A 10,628-nucleotide genomic window follows, 5' to 3' on the forward strand; every position below is an offset into this window, starting at 1 on the left:
GGTAATGTCATACATGTCTGGTTCATATGGATGCAAAACATGTTCGGTAGCTTGTCCTTTTGGGAGGCCTTTGAACAATCATTCTCTTATTCACACAAGGCCTGTTGCTTTCAGTCCCTTTGCCCAGAATCTCTAGAAATCAGTTCAATCCTAAGCAGAGTTAAAAAGGTAAAGGCACTCCCCTGTACAAGCACTGGGTCATTCCTGACCCATGGGGTGACGTATGTCACTTCCCAACATTTGCCATTGCCTTCCCCAGTCGTCTACACTTTACTCCAAGCAAGCTGGGTCCTCATTTTACTGACCTCGGAAAGATGGAAGGCTGAGTCAACCTTGAGCCGGCTACCTGAACCTGACTTCTGTAGGGATTGAACTCAGGTCGTGAGCAGAGCTTTTGACTGCAGTACTACAGTTTACCACAGGGCACAGTTACACACTTATAAGTCTGTAGAAAGTGAGCTTAGAAGGCTGTAACTTCTTAAAGTTCTCAGAAGCACATTCATTTCATCTCTACTGTGCATCCATGTAAAGACACATGCGTGGACTCAAAATGCCAGTAATCTGCTTCCATTAAAATATTTAAAACTAAAGCAAAATGCAGAAACATTGCAAGCTGCAATGTGATGTTTAGTCAACTAATTAATTAAAAATATTTTGGTAAACCAAACAAAAATTCCTAAAAACTAAGACTCACAAGGGCTAATCCTTACACCTAATTTTGAGCTAGGTCCTAGAGCGTGGATCAAAAAATCCACACAATAGAGCCGGGTGGAGGGGGGAGAGGCTTTTTCTACAAACCTGAGGGAAGATCCAGATTTGCAGCCAAATCAGAAAAATAAAATGGGAGTGGGTAAAAAACCCAGATTAACTCGCCCAGATAATAGAAGGAAGCTGAAAAAGATAAAAGATAAACAGGAGGTAAGGGTGAAAGGAGAAAAGGAAAAGAAGGGGGGGGGGAGAACAAAAAAAGGTAGGAGGGTAGCAGAGAAGAAAAGTGGAGAGGTTACAGGGAAGACAGGAGGAAAGCTAAAGACTGGGGGAAGATAAAGGTAGGCTGACTGGTGGGTTTGAGAGAGAGAGAAGGACGTGGGGACAGACTATGGGGGCTACCAAGGGGAGGGAAAGAGGAGATAGTGTAGGCAGAAGGATACAGAGGAAAGTGAGTCCTCAGAGGTCCCCCACTTGTTATTTTTAATACGGGAATCTGTTAAAATTCCATCACATCTTAGAAGACATGACACAGAAGAGTATGCCTTATCCAAGAGGATGGTTGAAAAAAAGGAGATATTCTTATTTGTTGAAGCTGTCGTGGTACTCCTGTACAAATGAATGCAGAGTTAATCATTTAAAATCCATGTAATTAATTGAATTGCTCTCATGCACTTAACTGGCAATTACATTAACATATATATAAAAATACTTACCCGGACAGGAGATGGCATGCCCTAAAATTCACAAAAGAATATATGTAGACAGTTGAAAGTAAAACAACTAATCAGTCAGTTACACTGATTAAAAAGTGAATAGACTGTTGTAATGAAGCCCATTAATAGTTGAGCAATGAGTTACTTTAAGTATTTATGTTAATTATTTTTCATACAAATATGGTTGTCCCTATATTTCGAAGAGGTATTCTCTCCGGTATTTCACACAGGACAGAATGCCTCTTTTTTTCTTCATTGTCAAGGACTAATTATATACAAAATGAGGTAGGTTGCATCATTTAACTGATAAACGGTGCAGCCCTATGAAAAGTTACTTCAGCCTCAGCCCACTGAAATCAATAGGTTTCGACTGGAATAACTATACATGGGTCTGCAGTAGAAAACTCATAAAGTTTGCATTTATAAAGTTTAAAATCTAAAAACACTTACCCCAGCAGGTGGTGACCTTCCCTAAAAATGCACAAAACAAATTTAAGGAAAATATTTAAAACTCAACCAAAATGCAGAAATATATTCTATGCTACAATCTGATGTTTAGCCAGCTAATTAATTAGAAATATTTTGGCAAACTAAACAAAGAAAAATCCCTAAAAACTCACAAGGCCTGATCCTTACACCTAATTCCAAGCAAGACCATACAGCATGGATCAAAAAATACACACAATAGAGCCATGGACAGATGGGATTTTTCTACAAACCTGAGGGAAGTTCTAGGGTTACAAAACCATTTGAAATAAAAAATACATGGGAGAGTTGTTAAAAAAAACAACAACAACTCAGCCCTCAAATAAAAGCAATATCTGTAGCTCTAAGAAATTAATGCCCACTGAAATCTCATGAGACAACATGCTGGGATGTCCCTGGCCATCTTTATGGTGGCCAGGCAACCACAAATATATTGCCCAGCTTTCCAAGGCTTGGTTTCTGTCAGTTAAAGTCCATAGGTGCAGAAGAGATAGTGAAAAAGATAAAAGATTGGGGTGGGGGGGCGTGGAGAAGAGAAAGGGGACAGAACAGAAACGGATAGTTGGGTAGGCGAGAAAAAAGTAGAGAAACTACCAGGTGAAGAAAAGGAAGGAATGCTAAAGAGGCAGGGGATAAAGGTAGGTTGGCTTGTAGGTGTGAGAGAGATAAGGAAGCAAGGGCGGGTTAGGGGGGCTGCCAAGGGGAAGTTAAGCAGAAATAGTGTGGGGAAGGAAATATATGGTGAAATGCGATGCTGTTGTGAGTCCTCAGGGGTCTCCCTCTTTGTTTTAATATAGGAATCTGTTAACATTGCTGATGGAGACCATCTTAGAGGAGGCATTCTGTCTTTTTCACACAGGAAGGAATACCCCTTCTAAGATTATGCTGGGGGGGGATTGAGATATTCTTTCCTCCACCTCAAGCTATTCTCCTACTCCAGTGGAAACGTATGTAGATGTTATCATTCAGCACCCGTGCAATTAACCTAATTGTGCTAATGCACACTAGTAGAATTAACAGAGGCATATGTATAACAATACTTACCCCAACAGGAGATGGCGTATCCTAAAATGTACAAAACAGTATATGCAGATATTTGAAAGCATAGGGGAAAAAAAGACTTATCTAAAAGTCTTATCTTATCTAAAAGCAAATTGTACCCAGAGCAGAAATATTCCATCCACAGTCAGTTAAACTGATTAACAAGTGAGCGGTGTGTTATTAACAAGGTCATTATTGATTGACCCACAAGTTACCTTAGAAAAATGTTAATTATTTTAAATATTTTCTTATGCAGAGTTATTTCAGTCTAAGCCCATTTTTTGAAATCAGTGGGCGTGGACTGGAGTAACTCTACATAGAATTGACCTGTAAAATTAATTGGACTGTGTTAATTACAGGGCTAATTGCACTGACATAAGTATTAAGAGGTGAGTTGTTCTACAAATACACAAAACAGTAAATTTAGATGCGGGGAACATTAGGCAAACAACACAGCTCCTTTGAAAGCAGGCAGAAAGGTTTAAAAGGTGGAATATTTCTTTGTTCAAATATTTTTCCCAGATGCTGTGACACCTGCTGGGACCTAAATTCCTCTGCTAAGGGGGCAGTAGGGAGTTTGTGTACGTGTTTGTTCCACCTAAGGCAACTGTCTTGTAACTTAGCTAGGCCTATGGTTTTGTCTTCTTTTACTTAGATCTGTACTCACTAGGCATGACAGCTATTTCCCTGTATGTGATCTAGGTTATTCTTTAGTAATAAAGTTTCTTTCCTGTTTGTGAAAGCAGACTGTGATTCAAATCCTACCCACATGCTTAAACCACTCATACATGGTAAGAACATGCATGCATGGTGGGGTATAGAAATCGGAAAGTCCTGGCCTTTGTACTTGCTCAGAGGCAGCCTTACCTGGGTTCTCTATGGCACTGGTTACGTGATAAGCTGGGTTTTGTAACGGGGTGGCGGCGGCCAGAAGACAAACACACTTTTACATGCAGGCAATCATGCAACATGCATGTGAGAACACACAGACCCAAGGTGGATTTGTGACAAGCCCCATGTTATTCAATGGGGCTTACTCCTAGAAAAATGTCCTTAGTACTGCAGCCTGTATCATTTAAAACCCATGCAATTAAGTGAATTGTGTTTGTACACACTACTGAGATTTACATGGAGTAAAAGGTAAAGGTAAAGGTCCCCTGTGCAAGCACTGAATAATTCCTGACCCATGGGGTGATGTCACATCCCGACGTTTACTAGGCAGACTTTGTTTACGGGGTGGTTTGCCAGTGCCTTCCCCAGTCATCTCCCCTTTACCCCCAGCAAGCTGGGTACTCATTTCACTGACCTCGGAAGGATGGAAGGCGGAGTCGACCTCAAGCCGGCTACCTGAACCCGACTTCCGTCGGGATTGAACTCAGGTCGTGAGCAGAGCTTGGACTGAAGTACTGCAGCTTACCATTCTGTGCCATGGGGCTCTTACATGGAGATAGATATAAAAATACTTACCCCAACAGGTTGTGGCATTCCCTAAAAATGCACAAAACAGTATATGTAGATATTTAAAAGCAAAAAACAAGGCTTGACTAAAAATCCTTAGGAAAACTAAAAATAAGCTCCTTATTGAGTAATTTCTTAAAATGTTAGTTAGAAAAACACACACTTTCTTTTCCCAAACCATTGCAATATTCGAATGCTAATCAATGCGGATTTAATCAATGAAGCAATTCAGACATATGAAATGAATATAATTGTGTTAATTGAATGGAAGATATAGTACAGAAATGTGTATTATACATAGATAGAAATATAAAAATTCTTACCCACAAAGGAAATCCATAAATGTTCTACAAAGAAACAAAATATTAGACATTTGAAAGAGCTAGTTTTAAGTCTAAAGGAAATAATGAAGCTTCTATGAAGGTAACATGTAATTTTGACAAAAATATCTAGTCAATTAATCTGTTAATTGTGTTCCTTATTAACGGGGTAGCACATTTCTTTTACCAATTGCTAATTATTGAACACAAATATTTATTAAAGCTTCATATAGCAGTCACCATCTTAATAGAAGCATTCTCACTTCTTTCTTGAATAGGCGAATAGGTGGGAATACCGGTACCTCTCCTAAGATGGTGTTTCCTGTGACATCTAAAACTCAAGTAAACGTGCTCTAGCATTCACCCCAAACTCTGTTGGTTTAACTGTAGAACGGGGTCCCCAACATGGTGCCCATGGATGCCATGGCACCTGCCAACAATTTTCCTGGTGCCCATAGGGTTGCCAGCCTCCAGGTACTAGCTGGCGATCTCCTGCTATTACAACTGATTTCCAGCTGATAGAGAGAGTTCACCTGGAGAAAATGGCCACTTGGCAATTGGACTCTATGGCATTGAAGTCCCTCCCCAAACCCCGCCTTCCTCAGGCTCCACCCCAAAAACCTCCTGCCAGTAGCGAAGAGGGACCTGGCAACCCTAGGTGCTCACCAAGTGGGGAACATGGGGCTTTTGCCTAGCAAGACTTCTGACTGGCCATTGGAGATTGGCTGTACTGTGCAGATTTTTTAAAACTTTGCTTTGGCAGCAGCTGCCACCACAGCACAAGGATCTTCGCTTTGGGTCTGAAGGTCAGCTGCAGCAACTGTTTTGTGGCTGTTTCCGCCTCCTGAAGCGGACGTTTTGTGGCTACGCCTACCATGTTGGGTCAGAATCCCAAAGGTGCCCACAGGCTCAAACAGGTCGGGGACCCTTGCTGTAGAGTTTGCGGTGAATATTAGAGCCCCACCCAATGTAATGACTTTACTTCCAGGTTGTACCAGAAGTTGCGTCATCATTTTGGGAACTCTGATCGCACACTCCCCCCACCCCCATTTCGCCCACCAGTTGCCAGCTGAGTAGTGGCAGGCAGTGGGGATTGGAGGGGTGGGAGACCTCCTGCCATCAGCAGGGACGTGGCAGCCCTAGAAGTAAAGGAAGTTGCAGCGTGTTCCCTTGCCACTCCAGAAATGTGTGTGTGTGTCAGCAGAGCCAATGATGCGGTCCTTTCCCAAATACTGCCTCTTCTGCCATGCAACTGTGCTAGCACGTATTTTCCATCAGCAGCAGTGTTTATGGCCACAAAGGGAGGAAAAATCAATAGTTCATAGTTGAGCACGGGAAGCATCTCAGACTGGGCGTGCTGTCCTCACAACACAAACATGTTGTTCATTTAGGAAGGGAAGCAGATCACTGACCCTTAGGGTTGCCAACCTCCATCTCCTAGCTGGAGATCTGCTATTACAACTGATCTCCAGGTGATAGAGATCAGTTCCCCTGGAGAAAAAGGCCGCTTTGGCCATTGGACTCTATGGTATTGAAGACCCTCCCCATACCCTGCCCTCCTCAGGCTCCGCCCCCAAAATCTCCAGGTATTTCCCAACCTGGAGCTGGCAAGCCTACTGACCCTGCCCATGTTGATTCCTTTGTGCACATGACCAGAGCATGGGAAGAAGCCAGAGGAAAGTGGTTCTCTTGCCAGTGCCCATAACTGTAAGCCCCAAAACCCATGCACAAGAACAGTTGTGAGCATACTGTGGGATCAGCCCTTCTCTCTTTCCTCCAGCTCTCATTTCCCTCATATTAGTCAAACATCTTTCCCTCCTGAAATATTAAAGTATAATCCTACCCTAGCTAGTGTAGTATGGTTAGAGTGTTGGGCTAGAACCTAGGGGACCCAGGTTCGAAGCCCCATTCTGCCATGGAAGCTTGTTGGGTGACCTTGGGCCAGTCACGTATTCTAAGCGTAACTGATCTCACAGTAGGGTCGCCAGGTCCCTCTTCGCCACAGGCGGGAGGTTTTGGGGGTGGAGCCTGAGGAAGGCGGTGTTTGGGGAGGGGAGGGACTTCAACAGGGTTGCCAACCTCCAGGTACTAGCTGGAGATCTCCTGCTATTACAACTGATCTCCAGCCGATAGAAATCAGTTCCCCTGGAGAAAATGGCCGCTTTGGCAATTGGACTCTATGGCATTGAAGTCCCTCCCCAAACCCCGCCCTCCTCAGGCTCCAAAAACGTCCCGCCAGTGGCAACCCTAGACTTCAATGCCATAGAGTCCAATTGCCAAAGCAGCCATTTTGTTCAGGTGAACTCATCTCTACTGGCTGGAGATCAGTGGTAATAGCAGGAGGTCTCCAACTAGTATCTGGAGGTTGGCAACCCTATCTCACAGTGAAGTGAGGATAAAGTGAGGGAGAGGTCCCCCCTGGGGAGAAAGGAAGGGTATAAATGACGTAAATATTTTTTGGGGAGCCACTGTGGTTTAGTCCTTAGAGCAGGGCCCCCAACGTGGCTCCTGAGGGTATCATAGCACCTGCTGACACTTTTCCTGGTTCCTGCCAAGTGTTTTTAGAAAGCGGGCAGGACTTTTGCCCAGCAGGACTTCTGAATGGCGGTACGTATCTTGAAAACGTTGCTTCAGCGGCAGCTGCACTACAGCACACAGATCTGTACTATGTGACTGAAGGCGAGCTGCGTGTATGCAAGAAAATATTTTTGAAACCATTTTAAAAGGCATCTTGTTAAACGGGCTGAAATGTCGAGGAGTTACTATTACATTTATGCATAAACACATTTCCTGAGATTTTGTGGTGGGCTCTGCCTCTTGTGGCTTGTTGACTCCACCTCCTATAGCGGCAATTTTGTGATAGCACCTTTCACCCTGTGGCAGAATTCCAAAAACCGACGAAGGCTCGAAAAGATTGGGGACCCCTGGGTTAGAGTATTGGAGTAGGATCTGAAAGACCCAGGTTTGAATCCCCACTCTGCAATGGAAAGAAAGAAATAATACTTATGCAATCAGATAATTATAGGGTTTGGATTTGCCAGCCATTGACATATGGCGAATGAGGAATCTTACATTGGAAGCTGGAAGAAGTCTGTTCCATGGACCAACCTGAGAAGAGACAGAAAGAGAGAATAAATTCCGTGAAATGAATTCACACATCAGAGGCCATTGAATCTGAAAGTTGTTCCCCTCCCTTACTGTAAATGCTGGCATTACCTGTGCCATTGCTTGCTGAGGCATTGCTACTTGACTAAATGGTACAGCTCCTGGAAACTGAGGAAACTGCACAAATCCTGGAAACTGAGGCAATGCAGGACCCCTTTGAGAAAGCACGATGGGGAGGATCTGTGGAAATACCGAGTAATGTTATCCATGTACTTCTGAATGAAATGGGATCGTAAAAGTGATTTGAGAATTGATCAAAATCCCAGACAAACATAGAAGCAAACATAACAACAGCCATAGGTTGAGAACACATTCGCTGCCCTTAAAATACGGTACATTTTGGAACTGAACACCCACTCTGGAATGTATATTCAAACTGCTGTAGTGTTACTCCACTAATGCTAACACACACACACACACACACACACACACACACACACAAGATGAACAATCATACAGTGATTTACCTCTTTGCTGAGCAGTGACCGCTGTTAAAATAGACAGAATGGAGTTAGTGTTCAAGTGGAATACATTTTATTCTTTAAGTGTAAGAAAACACTAAAAAGTTTTTTGCTAAGTATTACCCTGGAGCTCAATTAAGTGTTCTATGTTCTAACTTTCCCCTTTGTTTCTTTGGGTTCCTGTGATTTCCCATGGGTCTCAATGAGGTTAGCAAGAATATTCTGGGAGTTTGTATGCCAATTCAATTTAATTTAATTGCAGTCAAAGACCAGCAACATCTGATATAATACCAATCGTGTTAAAACTATCAGATGCTATTACTACAATAAAATGGTGAATCCCTAATCTAAAATGATAAATTCTTAATCTAAATACATGGCACTGAGCACTACTCCAACTTTACAGACATAAATATATCCACATACATACCTACTTATATACAAATATATTAATACTGAATATTAACAACAATTATTTAGATAGACATAAATCTCTATACCTGAAGTACAATTAATAAAATAATGCATTTAAAATTAATAATACTTAAGCTACCTTCTTCTGCCTTATTAGACATGCCAATGCACAGAATTTTGCCACCTTAAAGGTAGTTTCATTAAAGCAGTCAACAATAAGCAGGTGGTATAAAAAGAATTTGGTCTGCCTGGATAGTTGTGCAATATTGGATTAATGTATGCAAACTGAATTGCTTCAATTAAATTCAAATGATTAATCAATTAAGACAGCCTTTAATCAGAGAACAGTGCTCATTCTTCTTCTTCACCGTCTATGTGCACTGTACTTCACAAAGGTTTATGACCAAATCTCAGATCTCTGTCCTGAAGGTCATAAATCCAAATGGGGCTGGCGGAAGGCAGCAAAAGACATTAGAAAGGAAGGAACAATTATACTTCGAGGCCATTCAAGTTGTAAGACTTTCTGCAGTTGATTGGGAGTACTTTTTTCCAAGGTTACTTACACGGACGGGGACAGCAAGAGCGGTGCTCAGAACACAGCAAAGAAGAACCAGCAGTTTCATTGTGGTAGAGGAATCTGTAGCAACAGAGTTGAGGAAGAGTTCAGGTAGTTTTCCCCAGGATTGTTAAAGCGGTGATCAGGAACACACTTAGCTGGATACAAATTCTATGGAAATTTATCACATTCATTTCTACCCAGGATCAATGTATTGCATTCTCGTGGAAGCTGATACCAGGACTTGTGGATCATGAGACTGAAGAGTAAGAATCTCTTGATGTGAATTTGATAGCAAGTTATTCAAATGTTGGGGATGGATCCAGCAAGCTTTTCCAGTTAATCTCACCTGATTCCCTGCCTTACTACACTTCCGATCCTACATGGCTTTTGGCTATGGAGGTGTCATAATCCCCAGTGTAGCCTATTCGATAGACAAATGAGGCTACTTCTTCCCAACAAGATTATTTTACAGCATTCCTTCTGGTATTGGATTTATAGACTTTATAACAGCAGATATTGATTATTTATATGGTACCATTGTTCGCAGTTCAATGAGGTCTTTAATTCATAGGGTTGCCAAAAGTTGGAAATGATTTGATGGCACATAACGCACACATATAAAGTACATAGAATACTAAAATACACTATATTGTAACACATCACTGCCATCTGATTTCTTGCCAATGCTCAGAAATAATGGGCTGATATGTTTTCTGTAACAGGTCCGGAATTTAACAGAAGAATGTTAATGGCTTTGATGGTTGGTAATTTCTTTCCCCTGCTTTTCACCTAATGTATGGGGGCAGAAAAATAATTCATAGCCACATTTGCAATTTGAATTTAGACAGAATGAAACAGAGGCAGTGGGCGGGGAGAAGGGGATGTTCATCTAGTTCATCATCGTATTTCCAACAATGTCTGTAAATCTCTGGAATATGTGGTTGGAATTTTGATTGCCAACTCTAATTTGGGAAATTCCTGGAGATTTGGGGGCGGAGCATGGGGCAGGTAGAATTTAGGGGAGAGAAGAGAGCTCAGCAGGGGTGAAATTCAATAGAGTCCACCATCCAAAACTGCCATTTCCTCCAGGGCAACTGATCTCTATAGTCTAGATGTCAGTTGTCATTCTTGGAGATCTCCAGACCCTACCTATAGGTTGGTGGCCCTAGGTTAGATACAAGCCAGGAAATTTGAAGTTGAGATACCATGGATGATAATTTAATTCCTATTCTACACTTGTCACCTGACACATGAAGAAAAGCATAAAATTTGCCTGAACTATTCATAATACATAGCTAAC

The sequence above is a fragment of the Euleptes europaea genome, chromosome 9, assembly GCF_029931775.1.
Source record: "Euleptes europaea isolate rEulEur1 chromosome 9, rEulEur1.hap1, whole genome shotgun sequence".
Lineage (NCBI taxonomy): Eukaryota > Metazoa > Chordata > Lepidosauria > Squamata > Sphaerodactylidae > Euleptes > Euleptes europaea.